This window comes from Saccostrea echinata, unplaced genomic scaffold (assembly GCF_033153115.1).
Source record: "Saccostrea echinata isolate AGI-Se365-2 ecotype Australia unplaced genomic scaffold, CSIRO_AGI_Sech_v1 ptg000057l, whole genome shotgun sequence".
In the NCBI taxonomy this organism is placed as follows: Eukaryota; Metazoa; Mollusca; class Bivalvia; order Ostreida; family Ostreidae; genus Saccostrea; species Saccostrea echinata.
In genome coordinates, this window is record NW_026889806.1 from 7,742,623 (window position 1) to 7,749,064 (window position 6,442).

The window sequence follows — 6,442 nt, forward strand, 5'->3', positions numbered from 1 at the left end:
GTCGCGGCCGAGATTCGAACTCACTACCTCCCGATCACGGAGCGAGCGCTCTACCAACTGAGCTACCGTGAAAGGTGAAGCACCTATGAAAATGAATTGTTATTTAAAATATGTTTTCAAAAAACAAAAAATCCTTGATATACACTGTATCTCGTGTAAGGAGGACCATTAAAAGGAAAACAGAGAGAATGTACATAAATTGCTTCTTTTTAGTATGTTCTATTAAAAGTATATGTACGTATTATCTTCACCTTTTTCATTTATTAAAAAAAGTGCTGAGATTCCTACTCAAAAGATACAAATGAGTGATTCTCTTTAATTTTTTTAAAATGCATGATAAATCTCAAAACTTGATCATCATTGTAAAAAAAATATGTATCACATAAACCAATCCGTGTAAGAATAAGGACAGATACATTCTTATATCGCATTAAAACATATTAACCAAGATTAACCAATAAAATATTGCATTAAAACATATTAACTAATGAAATATTGTTTTAAAGCATCAGATTAACTAATGAAATATTGCTTAAAACATCAGATTAACTAATGAAATATTGCTTAAAACATCAGATTAACTAATGAAATATTGCTTTAAAACATCAGATTAAAAATCAGATTAACTAATGAAATATTGCTTTAAACCATCAGATTAAAATCAGATTAACTAATGAAATATTGTTTTAAAACATCCGATTAAAATCAGATTTACTAATGAAAAATTGCTTAAACATCAGATTAACTAATGAAATATTGCTTTAATTTTTTTTAACTAATTAAAAACCAAAACACTGAAACATGAAGACATCTAGTTCCTTTCGTATGCTTTTATTGTTATAAAATATGAAACTCTTTATTTACAACGCATAACTTTTTTCTTTTTAGGGATTGGGAGGTTGGTTTGCTCTTTTTTTTTTATGTCCAATATATGTTTTAATACGAAAGATTTAAAAAAAATTATTATTAAAATTTTAAAAGGTCACATGAAGAAAGTGGAATAAGTTAAAGTAAAGCCATAGTATAATAGTTCTATATGATTTATTAGTTCAATAATCATTGTAATGTTTATAACAATAAAAATATAAATTCATTACGTATAACAATGTTGGCATACAAGTTAAAAAGAAGCATTAAATCATAAAAATGTGTTACAACCACGATTTTTGGACGATTGATATTACTTTTGTTAGATCATAATACTCATTTAGGTGATAAGATCTCGAAGTGACCAGACGTGTTTTTACAATGCTCCTCCTTATCAGTAATTACCTGTGTTTCTGAATATGGTAAATAATGGAGTCAAGTAATTTGAACGAAAATACAAGTTTATTCAGATCTATTTTGGATACCTTTGGACTTTCATTTTCACAAGGAAATTCTAATTCTTTATCTGACGAAGTAGATCCATTACTTGATGTTCAAGTGCCAGATTTCTTACAAGTGAGATTCAACAAACAGAGTGTTACATTGAACTATGAGCAAGATAAATTTGACGACATTGTGACCATTCTTAACAATGATCTACTGTTTAGCAAAACTGGATTTAAAAATGGAAACATCTACAAATCACAAAATGGTAATGTTACAGCTACGCTGTATAAATCAACCCAAACAATTCACATTCAAGGGAGTGAAAGATTCACTTGGCTGAGAGAATTCCTAGAACAAATTACTCATCTACCAATAACCGAGATTAGTAAAATCGAAGGAATGCCAGAGCCACAAAACATGTCTACACCTAAACATTGCAAATCACAAGATGGGGAACCCAGGCCATGTCAAAGCTGCAATAGTTTTCAAGTTATTGAAAAACTGACAAAGACTGTGTCTGGTCTCTCCGAAGAAGTTGCTAGACTAAAAAAGGAATTGCATTCTCTACAGAATAAAACTACTAAATCAGTGGATGCAACTACCCAAACAAGGGAACTAGTTACAAAGTCTAAAGCGATTGACACAAAGGACCTAAAAGATTCCAAATTACAAGGAGTTACCAGGCATACCCAGTGTGTTAGAGTGGAGACAACAGAATCTTCAACATCCCCGGAAACAACAAGTGATCAGAGAAATCAAAAAGCTTACAACAAACCCAGTAAGAAACAACAACTGGAGTCAGACATTCCATCTGGAAAGTCTGTATTAATAATTGGCGACTCCATTCTCCAGCGAATAAGAACCCGAGGATTATTGAGACATGTTGCTGTCCGAACAAACCGAGGGGCTCGGTTGTCTGACATTAGGAGAATTCTCTAGGAAACTGACCTTATACCCTTTCGATCAATCATCCTTTTTGGTGGGGGTAATGATGCTGCCAACGACAGAGAAATTGAGACCAGTGAATGTGATCTCACTGAAATTGTGCTTGATATCCAGAGAAGATCCCCACATACCGAAATTTTTGTATCGGAAATACTACCACGACGAGATACCGATGTTACTCACATGAATGAAATGATAAAATTTGTCTGTGAGGAATATAGTGTTAACATGATCTCTCTCCAAAATAAATTCAAGTCATCAGATCTGTTCTGGAAGGATGGGATTCATTTATCCGACAAGGGAACATCTACTCTCCTGAAATCCTATGATGCCCACATTCCAGTCATTAAAACCCGTCGACTGAATGATACACAAAATGCAACTGGTAATGTGAATATGTGTTATTATTGCGGTGAAAATGGACATTCCTCACGGAATTGTAGGCATGGGCAAAAAATTGTTTGCTGGAACTGCAACTCTCCGGGTCATAAAGCAAAACACTGTTCCTATTAGGAATACGGCAAAGAGGATAATGCCGAAAAACCATTCCTCTTAAAATCAAACCCCTTTGGTGTTTTAATCAGTCTTTGTGATGAATGTGGTGAAATATCATGCAAATGCTCACAAGTATGTAATTTACAGAATACTACTCATATATCACCAAGATCGAGTCTAGATAATGATTTTATGTCCTATTCACGTTTTAACAATGACAGTGATGTAAATTGTTCTTATAAAAATGTATCTCCTAGGAAAACTTATACATGTACATCCTTGACTACAAGTTCATCAACAAGAAATTCTAACTTATTAAATCCTGAAATCAACGAGAAATCAAACAAGAAAAATTCAAATTCACACTCATTTAATTTTGGACTCATCAAAAAAGGTCTTAGATTTGGAAATCTAAATATATGTCACATTTTGCCTAAAATTGACCAGCTTAAGCTTCTTTTATCAGGCTATCATTCTATTGATGTATTTGGTATCTGTGAAACATTTTTAAATGAACAAACGGACAACTGTGAATTAGATATCGATGGATTTAATTTTGAGAGAAGGGATAGATTAGGGAAATCAGGGGGAGGACTAATTGTATATATCTCCAATAATTTGCATTACAAACGTCGCAATGATTTTGAAAAGGGAGACATAGAAACACTATGGCTTGAAATTAACATCCCAAATTCAAAACCAATTTTTTATTGTACCGCATATAGGCCCCCATCTGCTACCACCTGTTGGGTAGAAAGTCTTACACGGGAGATAAATTGTGCATCCCGCTGTGACGATGCTGAAATCATTTTAACAGGTGATTTTAATATTGACCTGATGAAAGACCCCCCAAGGTACTGGACCTCAGCTTTTGAAGAATATGACTTCTCACAGATAATTAATGTACCCACTAGGATAACAAATGCCTTCTCAACCCTAATTGATCATGTATATACTAACCTACCCGAGAACATATGTGAATCTGTAGTACCGCCAATTGCAGTCTCTGACCACTATCCTATTTGTTTTACGAGAAAATTACATGATTATGTGAGGAAGTATAAACACACAGAGATAACATATAGAGACTTCAAAAAGTTTAATGAAATAAACTTTCTCTCAGACTTGGAAAAGGTTAATTTCCAATCTTTAGATTCACTCTCTAATCCAAATGATACATTAAAAAAAATTTATTCACTTTTTAATACTGTACTAGACAAACATGCAAAAATAAAAACAAAAAGAGTGAAGTATGATGCAAGACCAAAATGGTTAACCCAAGAAATTCTCGAAGCACAGCACATGCGCAATAACTTCCATAAAAATAAAGACTTTGAAAACTATAGAATATGGCGAAATAAGGTAACATCACTTATCGAAAATGCAAAAATAAATTATTATAAATCAACTATAGAGCAAAACAAAAATCCACGCCAGATGTGGGACGCATTAAATAAATTAGCTTCTACTCCACAAAATTATATTCCGACCGCACTGGCACAAAATGATAATGTTACAGAGGATACACAAGAAATTGTGGAGATGTTTAATTCTCATTTTTCAAATATCTCTACTAAACTTCTTGAAGGTGTAAATAAAGAGGAGTGTGACATTAACGGCCTTTCGAATTTTGTACAATCTAAAATGGGTACAGAAATAGTTGATATCCCACTTATAAGTCCCGATGAAGTGCTTTACTTACTTAATAAGCTAGACGTTAGTAAATCATCAGGTGTAGATACCATTGGTCCACGTCTATTAAAACTTACTGCACAAATAATACATAAACCTGTGACCCACATAATAAATACTAGTATTACAACTGGTATTTTTCCTAAGAGTTTTAAACTTGCCAAAGTTACACCAGTTTTTAAGAAGGGAAACAAACTGGATCCAAATAACTACAGACCCATTTCTATTTTACCGACATTATCAAAAATTATAGAAAAACATGTGGCAAAATATATCCGATCTCTATTTTCAGACTTTGATCTTCTAATAGAATCTCAATCAGGTTTCAGAGAACTGCACTCATGTCAAACAGCCCTAACAAAAATTACAGATGAATGGTTATATGAAATGGATCAAGGCAAACTTGTTGGTACTGTCTTTCTTGACTTCAGTAAGGCATTTGACCTAGTAAATCATGAAATTCTTCTTAAAAAGCTACAGTGTTATAATTTTAATGAATTAACTTTACAGTGGTTTCGATCATATTTAAGTGACAGACTTCAAAGTGTCCATCTGTCTAACAAACAATCATCTTATCAGCAAGTCACAGCGGGAGTTCCACAGGGATCTATACTAGGGCCTCTTCTGTTTTTACTTTACATTAACGATCTTCCACTTAATATTAAAAATTCAAACATAGATTTGTTTGCAGATGATGCCACTCTACATGTCCCCGGCAAAGATTCCCAATCTATTGTAAGTGCATTATCAATGGACATCGCTTGTATAGAAAAATGGTGCTCTCAAAATCAAATGGTACTTAATGCTTCAAAAACTAAATGCATGTTAATAGGCACACATCAGAAGAGATCAAAATTCTCAGAGCATGATTTTTCTTTATACATATCAAATCAGAAGCTAGACAACGTAACACATGAGAAGATTCTTGGAGTATATTTATATAACTCTCTACAGTACAATGTACATATCGACCATGTGTGTAAGTCCCTGTCACATAAAATTTCTACCCTCCGAAGAATTAAAAAGTATCTTCCCACTCAAACACGCAAGCTGTTTTATAATGCATATATCATGCCTTCTATTGATTACTGCCTTACAATTTGGGGCAATACATCCCGATCAAATCTTGACAGAGTTCATAAGCTTCAAAAACGTGCTGCAAGGTATATTTTAGATGCTCCCCCTGATGCACCCTCACGACCTCTTTTTGATGAACTTGATTGGCTAACTGTCTATGAACAACTTACTGTAAATAAATATGTATTACTATATAAATCCCTCTTTAATTCTTGCCCTACTTATTTAAATGACATGTTCCAATTTCAAAGTAATAACCAATACAATCTCCGATCTGAATCTAATGTTGACTTGTGTTTGCCAATTCATAAATGTAAACTTTTTGAAAATTCCTTCCAGTACTCTGGTGCCATGTTATGGAATGATTTACCTATACATATAAAAATGTCACCAACTCTTAATGCTTTCAAGAAACAAGTAAAACATTATGTAAAACAATGTCAGAATAATTTGTGATTCATATTTGTCTTTGTGTATTTATGTATATATTTATTATATGTTTGTATGTGTATAACTATGTTAACTTTATAATGTTTATTGACAGAAGGCCCTGGGGAAGAATAGTGCTTGCACTAATCAGGTTACCTTCTTTAAATAAAGTATTATTATTATTATTATTATTATTATTCTATCCTTTGAAGCATTGTGTATTGTATGGAATGGATATTGTCTGAGTGATTGTTGGTAGGAATAAAGAGCAGCCTGGAAGTCCCCTGAGATCTGTTGACAAATCCCTAACATCTGCCACGATAAATCTCTCAATTCAGGAGGGATATGTATCCCCTGATCAAAGTGAACTAGGACCTGTAGATTTCTTAGACCTATTTGTGCACTTAGAATGTCATCATGTCTGAAACATAGGAACTCAAGCATATGTAACAATATAAAGGGTGGGATAAATAACCCAGACCCTTCATTC